The sequence below is a fragment of the Bison bison genome, unplaced genomic scaffold (genome assembly GCF_000754665.1).
Source record: "Bison bison bison isolate TAMUID 2011002044 unplaced genomic scaffold, Bison_UMD1.0 scf7180017864519, whole genome shotgun sequence".
Taxonomy (NCBI): Eukaryota; Metazoa; Chordata; class Mammalia; order Artiodactyla; family Bovidae; genus Bison; species Bison bison.
In genome coordinates, this window is record NW_011495072.1 from 2,160,112 (window position 1) to 2,178,470 (window position 18,359).

The 18,359-nt window shown below is 40.7% G+C and overlaps 1 long non-coding RNA gene across 1 annotated transcript in view; it reads left to right on the plus strand.

Moving 5' to 3' along the window:
* LOC104981549 overlaps positions 1-10,351 on the plus strand; it is an 11,388-nt gene extending 1,037 nt beyond the window's left edge. The window contains exons 2-4 of the long non-coding RNA XR_824377.1: positions 6,065-6,224; positions 8,064-8,155; positions 10,122-10,351. This is a non-coding gene — a long non-coding RNA (uncharacterized LOC104981549). The remainder of the gene's footprint in view (positions 1-6,064; positions 6,225-8,063; positions 8,156-10,121) is intronic.
* Positions 10,352-18,359: the final 8,008 nt, after the last annotated feature.

The window sequence follows — 18,359 nt, forward strand, 5'->3', positions numbered from 1 at the left end:
TCTTGCCTGGAGAATCCCAGGGAGGGGGGAGCCTGGTGGGCTGCCGTCTCTAGGGTTGCACAGAGTCGGACACGACTGAAGCGACTTAGCAGCAGCAGCAGCAGCATGAGCTGTTTATATATTTTGGAAATTAACCCCTTGTCAGTTGCGTCATTTGTAAATATTTCCTTCCAATCCATTGGTTATCTTTTCATTTTGTTTATGGTTTCCTTTGCTATGCAAAAACATTTAAGTTTGGTTAGTTCCCATTTGTTTATTCTTGTTTGCTTTTTTTAAATTAATTTATTTTAATTGAAAGAATCATTGCTTTGCAGTATTGTGTTGGTTTCTGCCAAACAGCAACATATAGCAGCCATAGGTATACGTATGTAAACATTTAGATCTTTGATGTTGACTGTTTTACCAATTATGCCAAGTTTAATATGTGTAAATGTTAGTTATTGATAACAGTATTGCTGTGTGTATGCGTAGGCATTGTAAAGCAGGAATTCTCAATAGTTAATGGAGTGATGGGCTCTCAGAAGAATAAGGATCACCTGAAAATGTGTGTACCTGCATTTTTCGATAGAGTACACATAATTTTGATCACATGTACAAAGGAAACTATGAGATTTTTAACTGCTTAAAGAATCATCTAATTGAGTATTTTGTTCATGAAGAGAAACCTCAGATAAACCTCTAATTTGTAATTTCTAATAATGCCTGTGGCACTTTATGCCAAGAAATACACAGTAGCTAGTAGCTATTTACAAGAAATCCATCAGTAAAATTGAAGTCTCTTCACCAGCTACGCATACTAGCTGTCAGTATGCATAGAGACTCCTCTTTGAGAAGCTCAACCCATTGGTAAGACACCTAATCACTTTACGAGCTAGAAAAAGGAAAGAAAGACAGTGGAAAGTTAAGTGGCCAAACAGTGGCTGGGCTTGTACATTTTAAAGATTGCAGCATGCAGCCCCCCAGAGTATGAAAGGAGAACTGACTGTGCCTTCCAATTAGAACGAAATTAATCTCAGCAATGTGACTTTTGTTTTGGAAGGGGATTTGGGACATCACTGGTTTATGGGACACAATTGTACACCAGGTGGTCCTAGTTAGGTGAGAGGCTTTATGTAAAAATAATCCTTCTTTGGCCTTATTCAACATAATAAAACCACTAAGACGTTTTCCCATACGAAGTATTTCTACAGACACATTCAAAATGTTAATCCCCATTTTTATATGCATTTTTCATGACTCCTAAGAAGTTAACCAGGTTGGGAAATTTGCAAAAACTGATCCCTTGACAAACTCATGGGATGCTTTTATCATCACAAATTTGTTTGTTTTCATGTGAGCCCAAAGTCCTTTAATAACATCCCTCACTGTGTCATCACAAATAGGGTCAAATATTGTTATCCTAACCTTACAAATGAAGGCAAGGGTCTCACGTTGACTTTTAAAGGCTATCAAGTTCTGAGTTAGTACTGTACCTTTATTCACCTGGGATAAACCATCCAGAATTTTATCCATGCTGAAAATTCTTTATAATACAAATTTCTGTTAATGAAAGTAAATAACAGACATTTTTATGCTACAAATACAATATCATACAATACATATTATATGTAAAGGTGTGTATGTGAATACATCTATAATACTTAACATTTGGAGCAATCATCTGAGGTCCTGAGCATTTCTGAAGTGTCTGCAGAATCTTCACTAACAGATGAAAGCTGAGCTCAGGAGAGTTTAATTTTCATAGAGTTTGGTGCAGGGAAAAATTTCAGACTGGATTTGAATTCCAAAGTCACCTTTATTATTTATGTAACCTTGAGAAAAGTTATTTGGTCTCTCTGAGCTTTATCTGTTCCCTTATTGGGCTTTTATGAAGACCAAGAGGTACATCTTTTGATTGCTCTCATGCAATTCGATTATTCAATTAATGCTTTTTCTCAGTGCCTCATGGTAGAGTTCACCTACATCTTGGCCATTTAAAATAGAAATATATACTTTCTTCTCTATTTCAAGTGCCAGTCATCTGTATGAGTATATATGGATATTTTAGGCACAGCAAAAAGAATGAAACTACAGCTTTTGTCCATGTCCTATACCACATTAGTAAAAGTGTCAGGAAACAGTACATATGATTAATGCTGCTGAAATAGGCAGGAAATTATTCAGGTGGATTCAATCAACTCAGCCAAACATATAGGTAGCTTATTAAAATTTAGACAAAAGTCTACAGGCACTTAATACATAACGATGACTCTAGACCTAAATTAAGAGTGCTCCCCACCCCCAAGCACCCCAGCCCCTACAACTTACTGCCTAGAAGCAGCCACTCCTCTTACAGCTGAGTTATTGAGCTGATTTTCAGCTTTTTCCCCCTCTCTGAAAGTCAGACATGTGACCTTCCTAAGCCCTAACCCAAAGCCCTTGCTGAGACGCTGCGCCGTGGAGTTTGCCCTTGAAGCTGTCTCTTTCCAAAGCAAACCAACGGGAGATTGACAACACTGCTGTCTCAACTACCCCTCAAACCTGTGAGCTCTGCCACACTGCCCGGGATTTTGAAGAAAAAGTGACACAGTATGGACTTAACGGGGATGTAAGGAGAGAGTGTTCTAGACACAAGATCCCACATCTGACTCACTACAGTGAAACTACACTTTGGATATTTAAAGCAGTCTTTGAGATAACACAGTTAAAGTGCTTTTTCAGAGTTAAATTTCCTTGGTTACCATTATGCAGCAATAGGTATGGCCTCTTCCCCTCCCGCTCTATGGGATCACTTCACCTAGGTTTAAGACAGACAGGTCTCCTCTCCTGGCCAACCCTAGTCTGAAATTCCCTTAATTACTACAAAGGGGTTCACTGCTTTTAAAATTAGCTCAGAAAGAAAGCTCAATGTGGCACTTAAAGCTCTGTCTCAAGTCCCAGTTCTGGGCTTCACCCGCCATAGGGCCTTAATAATAATAATAATACAATGACCTGTCTGTGGAAAGCACCTCCTGTTCAAAGAGTAACAAATTATGTTTGTGGCAGATGGGACTTTTGAGAACTGCAGAGACTATAAAGATTTTAAATAGAAATTTAAATCCAGGAATAGTGGCAGCATTAGTGGTCACACCCATCGTAGATCGAATGATCCATCTACTGTGGATTCTGTGTAACAGCACAGTCTGTGTGAGATGACAGACCCAGCCTGGTGGTATGGATAAGTGTAATGGAGTTCTAGCCCTAGTTCTTGTATTTACCAGCTGGGTGCTCTTGGGCAAGTTATTGGAACACCCTAGGTCTCTATTCCTCTCATCTGTGAAATGAGGGGATCACACTAGATCAGTGTTTCCCAGAGTGTGTTCCTTGGAGCATTCTATACGTTTTGCTCCCCACTGCTTCCCACCTCCACAAAAATGAATAATCTGCAATGAAATCCATTCAAAAACCATCTTTATTATACAAATTTATACTATAAACATCCCAAAGGGATGTTTATTTTTTAGCGTTTTCCAAAATTATTTTCCCACAGTATTATTTTCTGAACAAGAAAGAAAAAAGTACTTAACTAGCAACATACCTGTATCTAGAGTGAGACCTTTTTAAACTGGGTTTATTATGGTATTCACTGGTTGCCAGGTATACTGAAAGCAGAAAATGGGTCGTTTCAGCTGATTGCATTAGTTATTTTCACCTCACTTAATAGCCAGTTCTATTCCTCCAAGCTGCCATTTGGCTTCAGAGGTCTTCCTGAGTCATTCACCAATTGTCTCAGTTAAAAATAGGACCTTGTCATGTGGGCGAGATCACCAACAACAGCAAGCATGACCTTATTTAACGTTGCACACTTGCCCCAGATGCTTCTTTCTCCTGGATGTCTTTGAAAAGCCTACCCAGATCTAGATACTAATCCAGATAATGCATATGTCTCATGTTCAAGTAAGGAAGGAAAAGACCTTTCAACAGAGAAAACAAAAAAATTTTTTTAAATGTAATGACCTCTTAAACTCAGATGGGTATAACAAAACCAGATGCCATTCGTCATAAAATAGTGTGGTGGTCCCTGAGGGATGGAGGGAGGGAAATTGTACTCTGCTGACTTATCTAGATACTTGCCTCAGTTTACTGCTGGCTCACTGGGGGACTGTGATCCAATCTCCTATTTTTTTGTGAATATGTAAATATATTTAATTTTAAAGAATGAAAGTACTACAAACACTTGTACATTTTAGGAAAGAGAAGAAAGAATAACCCATAATCCCACCATCTGAACACTGGTAATATTTCTGTGTACACGCCTGCAGTCTGCTATAAACATGCTTCTTATTTATGTAGTTGTAATTCTAATGTATAAAAGTTTTTTCATTTAACTTATTTCATTTACATTGTATCATAAGCTTTTTCTCATGATGATATATACCAAAGGTCACATCATTTTTTAATGACTACCTAAAATTTCATCAATTTATTTACTTTACTATTCCTTTATTGTAGGACTTTTAGTTACTTCACATTTATAAATTACTCTGCAATAAGCATCTTTGTGCAATTATCTTTTTTTAGAACTTTGGATAACTTTTAAGGTATATTTACAGGGCATGAAATTACTGAGTCAAATGAAATGAGTTATTTAGGGATCTTGATATAAATTCTAAACTGCTCTTCAAAATGTTTCGGTCATTGTGATCTCATCACAGTGTTAATAGCTTGGTTCTTAACATTAAAAAAAAAATATTTTTACTAACTTAAAAGTATCTCTATTTTCATTCAGATTTCTTTAATTACTAATGAAGGATATACTAACTTTGGAGATCAGATTGTAGTCCTCTCACTGAAAAGAATGCAGTTCTATAAGAATACCTGCCTGCCCCTTAACAATATTTTAATAATTTGCAAGTTGGTAGACTCAATGCTCTAACCCTCAGGTCAAAGTCAGGCCTCAAGTTACAGGGCAATCAATCAAGGAAAGTGCTGCTCTAGGCTTCCAGCCCTGCCCCCTGCCTGAACAGAAGCTGAAATTGCTCTTTACAAAGATTGCCCTGGGTTCCAGCTAGGCATTTTGCAGCTATTATTTCCCTAAAGTTGAGTGTCTGTCTCTGCCCTCATTATAACACTTCAGTTCTGTGTGCTAAATATTCATGGGACCTCTTTTGGGGGCTCAATAATGTGATAGGTTCCTATAGACTCCAAAATGACTAAGAAACAGGCTTGCTGAGCAAGTTTAAATTTAGCACAGTGGGACTGGAACCTGGCTGACCATAGTCATCTGGGAAGCCTTCAGAAAAAGAAGTTTCCTGGATTCACCTCAGACCTACAAAATCAGAGGTTTCAGGTTTCTGTATTTCCAATAAGCCACCTGGGATAAGCCAGGCTCAGTTTCCAGTGGCCTAGAGTTTGCTTCTTAGTAGTGTTCTCAAGCAGAGAAGGCAATGGCACCCCACTCCAGTACTCTTGCCTGGAAAATCCCATGGAGGAGCCCGGTAGGCGGCAGACCATGGGGTCGCACAGAGTTGGACACGACTGAGCGACTTCACTTTCGCTTTTCACTTTCATGCATTGGAGAAGGAAATGGCAACCCACTCCAACGTTCTTGCCTGGAAAATCCCAGGGACGAGGAAGCCTGGTGGGCTGTTGTCTATGGGGTCACACAGAGTCGGACATGACTGAAGTGACTTAGCAGCAGTGTTCTCAAAATGACAAAGTTTTTTTATTTTTAAGAATTTTTTTTTGACCACTTATAAGAGGATTTATTTTATTTTGTGTGTGTGTGTGTTTTAACTTTATTTTATTTTTTAACTTTACAATATTGTATTGGTTTTGCCATATATCAAAATGAGTCTGCCACAGGTATACATGTGTTCCCCATCCTGAACCCTCCACCCTCCTCCCTCCCCATACCATCCCTCTGGGTCATCCCTGTGCACCAGCCCCAAGCATCCAGTATCGAGCATCGAACCTGGACTGGCGACTCGTTTCATATATGATATTATACATGTTTCAATGCCATTCTCCCAAATCACCCCACCCTCTCCCTCTCCCACAGAGTCCAAAAGACTGTTCTATACAACAGTGTCTCTTTTTTTCAAAGTAAGAACATGAACACGCGATTGTCTATGGGAAGATACGCGAAGTGAAGAAGGAGGAAATCAGCATAACTGTGGGGAAATAATTGACCCCATCAGAACAAAGAGCAAATCGCACAAAGCCTACGGACTCTTACTTTGAAAGTCAGCCCTTTCAAGCCACAGGTGATGTTTCTTGTTTTGCTTTAGTAAAAAGAGCCTCTGGCTTACCTTTTGGCTGTTATTAGAATTCCCTGCCTTTAGTTTTCTTCTCACCACCTACAGTCCAGCCTCCAGGTCACTAGAGTAATCCCCTAAAGCACAGGCAGGCTCCCCATTGTCAACCAAGTAACACCTACCCTTCTTCACCTGACAATCTGGGTCCTTCATCAGCTCTTCAGATCACCTTTCTATCCCCAGTAATGAAATCGGTTGGAGTGCTATTGGGTAAGTTTGCCAAACCGTGCACCCTGTATTCCAGCCCCTCAGTCTAAGTCTCAATCTCTAAAGGTGCTCAGTGTGCCGTCATCCCGTTCCACACCATCAGTAATACCATCCCTGCCCCCTGGAATGCCCTCTCCCCACATCTAAGTCCAGCTCAAATCTTACATCTCTCCAAAATCAAGTACTTGTATGCCATACCCCTTTAATTTCACCTGCCACTGTTAGCTATCCTTTATGAAATATTCAGTCTACCAGATGTTGATGCACTCTACTAGAAGCTTCACCGATATACTAGGTTAGGTATGCTCATTTGTCAGATAAGGCAAATAAAGTTGAGAGAAATTAAACACAGTATATAGGTTACCTAGCTAACAAGGGACAGAACATGGCACCAAAACCAAATCTAATCACAAAGCCTAAACTGTATTTCCTGTTTGATACCTCAATCTCCTGAGACCTCCCATTGCTTGTTATTTATTTGAGAATCATCATTTTCTGCCTTGTGTTAGAGCTAATTCTAAATGATTTGGGCTCCATCTCTGGGGAGCAATTTCTCAATGGCAGGGATCCTAACAGGTGATTAGTGCTTAGTGTTCCCTAGAATGCTTCAGTTGTGCCTTTCACTAAATTCTTAGTGACTGTATGTAAAAACCAAATGAATATAGTTGTAGTTTTACTGAGAATTTTTGCTATGAAATAGACTAATTTTCCATAGAACGTATTATTACATATCTAATTTAGTACACTGACTCAGACATTCTAGATAAGTTTGCCCTTAAAATACACAAAGCAGGAAGGCAAAGTCTGACATGAGAGTCAGCTTGCAAAGGGTTGTTTGCCTTATCCCTCAACATTATAAAAGGTCCCAGTGGATTAGCACTTAAAATGTTTTGCATTTAAAGCACTCTAATACTTTTTAAAAAGAGGCCTTGGCTATGATACCACATGGTTAAAAGATAGGAAAATAACTATGTAAACCACATGTGAATATTAACTGCTATGAACACTGGAATGAAATTTGACAGAATAAATTATGTTCTCGCTCCCCAATTAAGGACCCATATCTCATCTTCTGCAGCTCAAATATGCCTTGAAGATGCACGATGCTAGAATCCCAGGGCATTTCAGGGTCGTCTCATTCTCAGAACAGCCCCTTATCCTGTATTCTACCAAGTGCAGTGCTTTCAGATGCTTTAACATTTTGTGTCATATGTTTCTGAATCATAAACATTGCTTTTGTAACAAAATTACTAAGAGGGTCTGTTTTTTAAAAATAGGTTCGATGCACGATACTGGATGCTTGGGGCTAGTGCACTGGGATGACCCAGAGGGATGGTATGGGGAGGGAGGAGGGAGGAGGGTTCAGGATGGGGAACACATGTATACCTGTGGTGGATTCATTTTGATATTTGGCAAAACTAATACAATTATGTAAAATTTAAAAATAAAATAAAATAAAAAAATCCAGTTCTCAGAGTCAAAGAAAATTCCATCAGGGTAAGGGTTTCTGATGAAGGGAATACTGTTGGGGCCAAGAAGGGGTTAACCCTGAGTCATTCTCCCCCCCACCTCTTCTCTCAGCCTCCCAGATACCATACAGCTGTTGAAAAGTATCTGTCAACAAAACTATTACTGTCTTTCCTGGGATCAACACCATGTCCTGGACCCTCAAGGTCAGTAGAGCTGCCTTCAGAGCTAGGAGAGGCGACAAGCAGAAAGCTTGCAAAACCGGTGAAACCCCAAGCGACACTGGCAGGTGGAGGGTTTTCCCCAACTGCTGTGAATTCTAGAGGGAAAGGTAGAGCTTACAGGGCAGAGGCTGCCCAACAAGATCAAGACATATTTCCACACCCTAAAAACTCTTTCTGGAACAGCCGAAGTCCTTCATCTCCCTTTCTCCCTTCTCGTCCCTCCTCATGCTTCCATTCACTGTAAGGAAAGTGGGTTGTTACACGAAGCAAATGACTAGACACAGTGTAATAAAATATTGACTAATGATTTGAAAATAACTACTATACGTCTGCTGCTGTGTTAAGCCCTTTTCTATATCGCCTTCACGAAAAATACCCTGCCAGGTAGATATCTGCCTTTTTATAGTTGATAAATCAAGTTAGGGGAGGTTAAGTAGCTCACTTAAAATTGTTGAACTAATAGATGGTGGAGGCAGAGTTTGAACCAAATTCTAACTTTTAAGTCTGTGTATAATGAATGATGTGTCTCCTGCAGGTAAAGAGACTGTCCTAGAGAGGATCTAATACAGGGTCTAATACAGTCTCAGTCTCCTGGGACTTCTCATGTGATAGTTTATATTGCCAGAAAGTCATCAGCAGCAGTCATGGTGTGACCTCTGGTGGGATATAAATTATACAGTGTTTCTGAAAGACACTATCTTTATAGACATAAAAACCCTGAAAAATGTGACACACTTTGACTCCACAATTTGAATAAATAAGCATATTCACAAAAATATAGACAGAGGTATTCATTGATGCTACCAATAATATCAAAAATTAGGGGAAAACTCTTCTGTTAAAAATCAGGATCTTAGTTAAATTATGAAATACATTGGAATACTATAAGTCCATTAAAAATAAAATTGTGGAATAAATATACATGGAGATACATTCATGATTAAAATGTTTGAAAATAACATTTAAATGTGATTCTATTTAAATGCATATGTGTATATTCTATCTTTACATTAAAATTACATGCCAAGCTAAGAGCAAAAACTGGGTGGATGTAGAGTTTATGACTATAGAATCATAAAATCTTGTGGTGGTAAGGACTCTTAGATGTGTTTTATTCCAGAAGTGCCTATCCCAACATGGCTGACAGATAATACCCAGCATCTGATCCTGGGCTTCCACTGTCAGGGAACTCATTAACACCTCCTTTGCTCAGTTTCGATGAATGTTTGTATAGCATGTATAGTTTAAAAAATCTTCTCTCTGCATAGCACAGACCTATGTCATCTTGGGTTAGCAGAAACAAGAGAGGGCAACTATGACCCTTGGAAATAAATGATTAGCTGCTATGAAGCCATTTTATTCCATAATTTCTCTTCAGGGGAAAGATGTTATATAAATCCCACTACGTAAAGCTTATAAAATAGTTTGAGCTTTTCCTAATCACCGGCAATAACAGCTCCATTATCTCTAACCGGCATCAGAATCTGTAACAAGTTCTGGTAAAATGCCCCCAAAAGGTTTTATTTGTTTATGTTAGTGGTACTTGTGGAAAATTCCGCCAGTGAAAGCCAGGCTCCACAGGAGAAATCGAGTGCAAAAATGAGAAACTTACTGTATTGTATGTAAAACCAAGAGCTAAGCTAGGTCCTCAGGGTATGTTTGAATGTTCATGAATTTTCTAACTTGTGTTCTTGGCTTATGTTCTATGCATCACCTAACTCTGTAACAGAGTGTTAGCCAGGGTCAAGAGGTTTTCTGAAACTGGACATCCACGTGATGAGATAGAGAATTATTTAATTTGGAATAGCAAGTTAGCCCTAGAAAGAGTGTGTATATGTGTGTGCGTGTGTGTGTGTGTGTGTGTGTGTGTGTGTGCTGAAGGGTATGGGTACATGTAACTCGAGTGAGTAAACTCATCCATTTACTCATCTATCCATCTCTGTTCCAGGCCTTTAACTGAACTCTGACCAACAGTTCCTTACCGCATGGAGGTCGCAATATAGCCTAATAACTGCCATGATAGCAAAGGCCTGAAAGATGGAATGATACACGAGGGAGAAAAGAGTGGGCTGGTGTGAGTATTCCAGAAAGAAGCAAGAGTGTGTGTAAAGAATTAGTAACCTGAAGTAATATTTGAATAGCCAGAAGTTTAGTCTTACTTCAGAGGAAGAAATTAGCCACCTAAGAAAAGATCAGATCATGAAATTTCTTTTAGGCCAAGCTTCATGTCTAGATTTTATGTTCAAAGAAGAATTACCTAAAAAACAGTACTGTATAGCACAATGGTTAAGAGCCTTAACTTTATTTTTTAAATAAAATAACCATTGCTTTAAATTAGTCAGTCCTATACCCTAGCAATGCATGGTTGAAGAGCCTCAATTTTATTATAAAATTGATTTTGTTTTATTATAAAATTGATCCCTGCATTTGAAAACTATCTCTGCCTTTACTCTTATCTTGAGCCATATGAAAGTGCCAATATTCAAGTACGCTTGACCTTCAAAAATGGCAGTTTCATATGGTTCAACCTAATAAAAAATAGAAGAATTGATTCTCATCTCCGAAGTCTTACTGAGGTCCCATTCATTACCACAGGAAGTGGGACAGCCCATCGGGAGTCTAACCAAAGGCCCGGCAGTTCTGCTGACTCCTGTGAGGAATGACACCTAACGTAGCTGGCGCACCAGGCAGGCTGTACCCAAGGAAGGCACTGATCTTCAGCTTGCACTCGCTGTCCTCAAACCCATCTCCCCTGCGGGGCCTGGCCCTGTTTCTCCTTTCCCTGGTTTTGGTCAGAAAATGTGTCATCAGGGCCTGCTGCTTGCATCATCCCTCAGCTGTCTGACGATGTAGAGGAATTCCTGGCAAACCAAGCCCTGTGCACCCACAGGCCTCTCCGCTCTTCCTCTTGCTCATTTGCTCCCTTTCTTTGGCTCGGGAATCTGCCTCCTCTGGTAAGGCAGGGATGAGCCTTCTGAATTGTGTTTATTTGTTGGCACTCGGGTGTGAAAGCACACCCCGTCAACTGCATATTAATCTTGTCAGCAGTTTGTATCTATTTTCCTCTGCCCTGCTCCCCTGGCCTAATTTACGGCTTTCCTTTCCATGGCCTCCTATTGTCACAGTGACAGGGAGCTCTCTGTTATGGGTGCTCAGGCCTCAGACAGGAGCAAGACCTGTCCTTATAAGAGTGATACAAAGTCTCGCGATTTGTGTGGCAGGGATAAATTTAGACCAGGCCTTTCCTCATTTATTGACATCCTACCACATGCTCTGGCTGTGCTTAGAGGAGAATCAGCAAAGAGGAGAACTAAGAAAGCTAGATCCCAGCTTCCTGTGGAGAAGGCACAGGGGTGGCAGGCAGACATTATGGCCAGCATGTATATTTTAATTGCTCAACCACAGACAGTAATAGCACAGACTTGAGAGTTCAGACAAAATGGGTTTAAATCCTAGTTCAGACAATTTCCATTTGTGTGATGATCTGTGTGTCCATTTATAATGAACATGTTAATTATCCTCCTTTAAATCTCAGTTTCCTCATCTTTAAAATCAGTGAAATAATATCTACTCCATAGAATAATTAAGCGGTTTATGTAATAAAGGGAGCCTTAGCTCCTGTTACAATGGGTGGCAAATATTAGGTTGGCCGAAAAGTTCATTCCAGGAAAAACCCACACATACTTTCTGGCCCACCCCATACTAAGCATTCAACTTATGGGATATATTCTTATGTACTATTACTTAAAAGGAGAAAAGAGGGAGAGAAAGAAGAAGGAAAGTAAAAGAACTTTGTGAAATGATAAACTTGTATAATTAGGAAAGAGTTCAATAATAACATCGGTTTTGAAGCCCTGCCAATTAATCTAGAGCTTTATGTTAATATGGAGTTTCTTATATAATTAGACTCTTAGTAACAGGCCGTGCGTTTGAAATCCCCATGAACCTAAAGCCGGTCCATCTCATCCTAATACTGACCCTGGAATTAGACCAAGGCTCAAATATTTAGTGTGTCTAAATCCTCAGGTGCTATCTTTGAAGACTGTGTATCCTGAACTAGAATTTCTTTATAATGTTAAGTGGTTCTAACAAGCTGTTGTAAGCTAAACCTTATTCCATGCCTGAATCAGTACTGCTCTTTTCAAGGTCAACCTGTGGTTATTTTTCTAGTCCTCTTCTATGGCTGAGGTCATAGTTACATCTCTGAATTAGACTCAGTCTGACACACCAAGTGCTATGGTTTTATTGCAGAAAAAGTATAGCCCAATGCGGTATAGAATAAAACCACACCACACAGCCTTTCCCTCAATGGGCCCAAGATCTTTCTAGAAAATGTGTATTGCATTCCTTTCCCCAGGTAGCAATTCCAAGCTGAGGTCTATGATTCCTCTGTGGAATTTCCCTTTATCTCAGTGTTTTTGTGAAATTCTTAGAGACCAGGGGAATTCTTATATTCCTTGAACTCTAATGCTACTCAACTTAAAAAGTTAAAAACAAACCCAATAGATTGTCTGCCACTCTTGTACAAGTGGTGGACAAAGACAGAGCTAAGATGGGCATAGCATGCCTCCCTGTCTGGCAGGTCTCAGTTTCAGAGGTATTTTGGTCAAGGAAGCCTTTGCTGACCAAATTTATTGCTCTGAGTTCCTCTGCTTTCCTGATCAGATTGCTTACCACACTGTATCCTAACTCCTCGTTTGTCTCTTTTCCCAGTGATAGCAGGGACCATACTCATTGTGATCTTTTTTTTCCTGCTGTTCCCTAGAATGGTGCCTGACTTTAGCTGTGTATTTATTGAAAAAAGGAAGAGAGAAGCATAAGGATGCGGTATTACTGGATCCACAGTTATCAGGCAGGGCTAGATCAGTACAAAGTCAACTTCAGATTCTAAGTCTGGAAGGCTAACACCAAGTGATGAATCTTAGCACAGCAGAGAAGCAGTGGAATCAAAGGGTCTGAGTGTGGGCTCTGCCAGACATTAAGTGGAGGATTTTTGTTGAAGTGTGCTTTTTGTACCTTGGGTGTTAATTTTAGGTTGCTCCTAACTTACATACATGGAGAAGACAATGGAACCCCACTCCAGTACTCTTGCCTGGAAAATCCCATGGAGGAGCCTGGTGGGCTGCAGTCCATGGGGTCGCTACAAGTGGTACACGACTGAGCAACTTCATTTTCTCTTTTCACTTTCCTGCATTGGAGAAGGAAATGGCAACCCACTCCAGTGTTCTTGCCTGAAGAATCCCAGGGACAGGGAAGCCTGGTGGGCTGCCATCTATGGGGTCGCATAGAATCGGACACGACTGAAGTGACTTAGCAGCAGCAGCAACTTACATACGAGCTTTTTTGTTGTCCTGAGACTAGAAGTCTCAATTTTGCTTTCTAACCAAAATTTTAGTTTCAAAAATTACCATTATTTTTTTTATCCTGTTTCCACCTATGGCTTGGACTTATAACAAAGACAAGTAAGAACTAAGGTGTGTTGAAGAGAACATTTGAGAAATAAACCAGTGCCAGGGAATGGGTGCAATTTAGAAACACTCAAACTCAAAAATACACCTAGGTGTCTCTGTCTCTCACTCACATGCATACAACACGCACATATATATGCACAAAGTGGCAAATTAGAAGCTGAAAAGTGTCACAGGAAGGAGAGAACAGATATCTAGTTTCAAACTTACTAAGTGCATGCCTCTGGCAAGTTACTTGAGCATACTGTGTCTCAATCCCATCATCTATAAAATTGGGGTAATACTGCCCATCCAATAGGATTGTGGAGGAGATTAAAAATAATATCTGTAAAGTACCTCACACATAGTAGGCACTCAATAAAAGACAATGAAGACGACGATGTCTCTGGCATTAAGCAGGGAGGAACGGAGGGAACAGCGAGTTCCCTGGGAAACCCAAACCCCTCCTAGCTTACAGGAAAATCCTGGCCTGGATTCCTGGGATGGTATCGTGCAAACACCATGGAGACAGCTGATTACATGACTTAGCACTGATTTACGGAACTTGTCCAGGACCCAAGGGCTATCTCCCGTCCAGGGCGTACCTGGCTAGAGCATGGGTGGAAGCTTCTCTGTACAGTGACATTTCAGAAAGCAAATCAACTCCAAATGCTCCTTATTAAGTGGTAATTCCGTCATTTCCAGAGGTTTCTCAGCTCTAACCAAATACTTTGGTCTGCTCCCTTTTGTCAACCTGTATTAAAACTGGTGAGTTTTGTTATCACATCTAGCCCCAGATGCAGTAACATTTTCTCCTTCAAACCCTTAACTCCAGGAACTGTTGGCCTGCCAAGTATCTGAGCCATGAAGATAGACAGTCTCAGTCATTTTTCTCCTCTCAGCTGTGGTCTCTAGAGTCCTTAGGTGGGGCATCCTGTCCCTGAGACCCTCTTGCTCCGTTTCATATGCTCTCTGGGAGCAATCTGTCAGGCTCAGTTGATTTTTAACCTGTCCTACCGAACGTATAGAAATATTCACAAAGTTGAAATCAGAGTGTACACTTTTGAATCCTGCTTTTTTCATTTACTATAGTAAATATCTGTATATTAAAAAAAAATTTTTTTTGCTAAGTATTATTTCTGCTTAGTCACTCGGTTGTGCCCAACTCTTTGTGACCCTATGGACTGTAGCCCGCCAGGCTCCTCTGTCTATGGGTTTTCCAAGCGAGAATATTGGAGTAGGTTGCCATTTCCTTCTCCAAGGGATCTTCCAGACCCAGGGATTGGACCTGCATCTCTTGTGTCTCCTGCATTGGCAGGCGGATTCTTAGCACTGCGCTACCTTTGGCAACATAATGTTGCATCCCATGAAAGGTCAAAATCTATTCAACCTTTCTCTACTGCTGAGTACCTAGGTTGCCTCTCCCCCACTTTTTGTCTCATATGTTTAACAAAATAGTAACTTCACCTAAAAGAGTTTACGTAATTGAGGAAACCCCCAAGGCCTCTGCAGTTGAGGGGCCTCTCTCCACCCAAGGCTGTAGGTCTCACTTGCTCCCAGCTTTCACAGACAATTCCCTGAAAGAATGTGCTGCCTGGATGTCTGAACACAGGAAACAAATATGCTAACTGGAAAAAAGACTGTGTTGTGCATTTCTTTCGTCCTGGAGACTCTGATGAGAGAAACAGAGGAGGCATCTCTCATTCAGATGTCCAAGTGAAAGCCCGGAGGCCTTTCACCAGTGACTGCAGGACTCATTCCTGGTTCTAACCAGCTCTATTTCTTCATACATATTGAACATACTGTTCCCGTTCCCACCTCTCTCTGCCTTAGTTCATGCTGCTCTTCTCTGTTGGGACCACCCTTCTTCTACTCTCTATCTGTCCATTCTTCAGGTTCCAACCTGCTTTCCATGCAGCTCCTTCAACCTGTTTCTACTGCATTACTTGTCACCAGGGTCTTGCTTCTCTGAACTTTTTGTTTGTTTGTGTTCTTAATTAAATTTAATTATCATTAATTGAAGGTTAATACTTTACCATATTGTGTTGGTTTCTGCCAAACATCAGCATGAATCATTCATAGGAATACCCTAAAGCAGAAAATAAAAATTTTGTACTCGGTTGTCCTATGCAATCTTCATATAGAATTATCTTCCCTTTCTATCTAGGTCACAAGCACCTTAAAATAAACAAGTTCACCATAATTTTTAAAAACGCCACAGCTATTGTAGTCTAATATCATAACTGGGGACTCAATGGGTTGTAAAGACCAAGTGTACTGGTGGGTCTAAAGATGTGTGAGACCAAGGATATATTAAACTGGGGACATAAAAAAATGGGGAACCAACTCCTAGAAGATAAGGAGATCAGAAGGAAGAAAAGAGGGAGCTCTGAAAGGCTCTGCAAGCAAGGGAGGCATAGATGAGGAGGGGTCAGTAAGTGAACAGACAGGTGCTATTAGAGAGGTTTGGTAACAGGTAGCAGGGAACTGAGGAAATTAATACACCAAGTATTTCCATGGTCATGGCCAGTAGGAAGGATCAGGATGTCAGACCCTGGAGACCTGGTAAATAAGGGCAACATGCGGCCAGGCTGAGACTGTGTCCAGAAACTTCCTAAGAAGTGCCGCAGCTTACTTGGGGACAGTCACTCAGCAGAAGCTTGTACACTAGAGATTAAAGGTTGCTTTTTCTAATTTAATGCTAAAAGAGAGACCTAAAGCAAGTTCTAATATTCATCCTTTCATCCCATGCCAGATTTGTCTCAGATATGGAGCAAGGTCTCATCTACAGATAAAGGTAGAAAAAGTTACATTTAGAGAATTTTCATGGAGGGGAGGCATATAAAACCATTTTTGCTATTCATATACTAGGTACTCAATTAATAATTATTGCCTGATTAAAATACAACAACAAAGATTTTGGTGTTTTTTTTCCCTTCTTTTTCCTTTACGTAGTTGTAGTTGTTATTTACATGATGACGATGAATAATTTTTCTAGAGCCTTGAAATCATGACAGAGGGGACAGTTAAGGAAGGAGGCAGAGGAAAGGATGGTAAAAGAATAAAAATCAAGTAGAACTAAAACCACTGGCTCCAATGGTTTGGAGCTGCCTTCCTGCTGGGGAGCCTAGACAACCATAGCAAATAAGGAATTGCACAGACAGGAGAATGGCAGGTTGGCTTTTGAGATCTCCCAAGAGATTCTAACCCTCTGAATAAGGATCCTAAAATAATGTTGGCATAACTTGCAAGATCTGAGACGGTCATGTCAGGCTCCTGTCCCCCAGCCCAGTATTTCTAAGCTGACCACAAAGTCTCCACAGAGAACAACAGGGTCATGAAATAAACACAGTTGTGTAAGCAGCAGGCAGGAAAGGATTTCTCAAGTAAGACAAATCATTTTACAAAAACTCAGATAAAGTCTTGAATGTCCTAACCTCCCTGTTATATAAAAATCAAGGGCCATTTGATGAAGTGAAGCAACCCCCCCAAATTAACATAATTAAATAAATAAGTCAAGCAGGCTCTAGTCAGCTGGTGTGGTTTTCTGTCACTGGGGAAGTCCAAGTCAAACACTGTACTAGAGTTTGAAAACAACGGGGTCATTTGAAGACCATTCCTTGCATTCATCTCAGGTCAAAAGAGGATAAAGATCAGAGTAATCAGGGCTGAAGTTTCAGGACATGATGTGATTATGATGGTGTTCACTCTGTCATGTACAGCCATCCCAGCTGGCATGGGGCATTTTGAAATTCCCTGCCCCAGGCATGTGGAACCTTCGCCACATGAGAGATTGGTGGGGACATCCCCACTGCCTGACCTATTACTCTGTGTTCTCATAAAAACAGGATGGAGTTCAACAGGCCCCTTCCCCTGGGCAGAAGGAAAACCTCACCCAAATACCAACAGGGGCCACAAGTACCGAAGGTGGCAAAGTGGAGATCTGATGTGCAGTTTAGAATACTGTCCTACCAAATTTTTAAAACAATTTAGGACTGGTTCTGGCCAGGATCTCTCTGCCAGGGGCAGTAGAAAGAGACAATTAAAAAAAACAAAAAACAAAAAAACCCTAAGCCTGCTAATCCTACCCAGAACTGCCCAAGACTACTTTGGGCTGGAGACACACACGCTCAGCCTTCAGAGATGCATATGGGTGCATTTTGTTAATCCCCATCACTGCGTGTCAGGGATAACTGATCTATGACTAAAAATAGTGTGAGGACAGCAACACCAGCTATTTGGGGCCGAGCTGAGGACACAGTGGAAAACTTGACAGCAGCACAGTAGAACCTTCCTGGCCCGAGGCCGTAGGCTCAAGGGCAAGAGCTCTGCGCGCATCTGCTGGGCGAGCTGGATTGACAGGCTCACCTCCCATGAGGGGGCTTGAGGGGTGGTGAGCTTCTCACATTGTTGGCCGCCTTCTGAGTACAGGGCAAAGTGCTAGGAATGGGGGATGTCATGGCAGAAGACATGGTTCTCTGGAAGAAGCTTACAGTTGGATATTTAAGAAGGGTAGGCAGAATAAAACAAAAATAGTTCTGCTTCATTTCACTGACTTCAGTCTGAAACTGTCTTCAGCCCCCCACACTAATCAAGGAAGAAATTGAGGTAGTAAGAGCAGAGATTCAAGCCCTCTTGGCCTGCGTATGATTCATTGGGTGGGAGTGAGAAGGAGAAAAGCAGAAAGAGGCCCTAAGGTCACATTTGCCAATTTATTCAAATTAGTTGCATGTAATTAG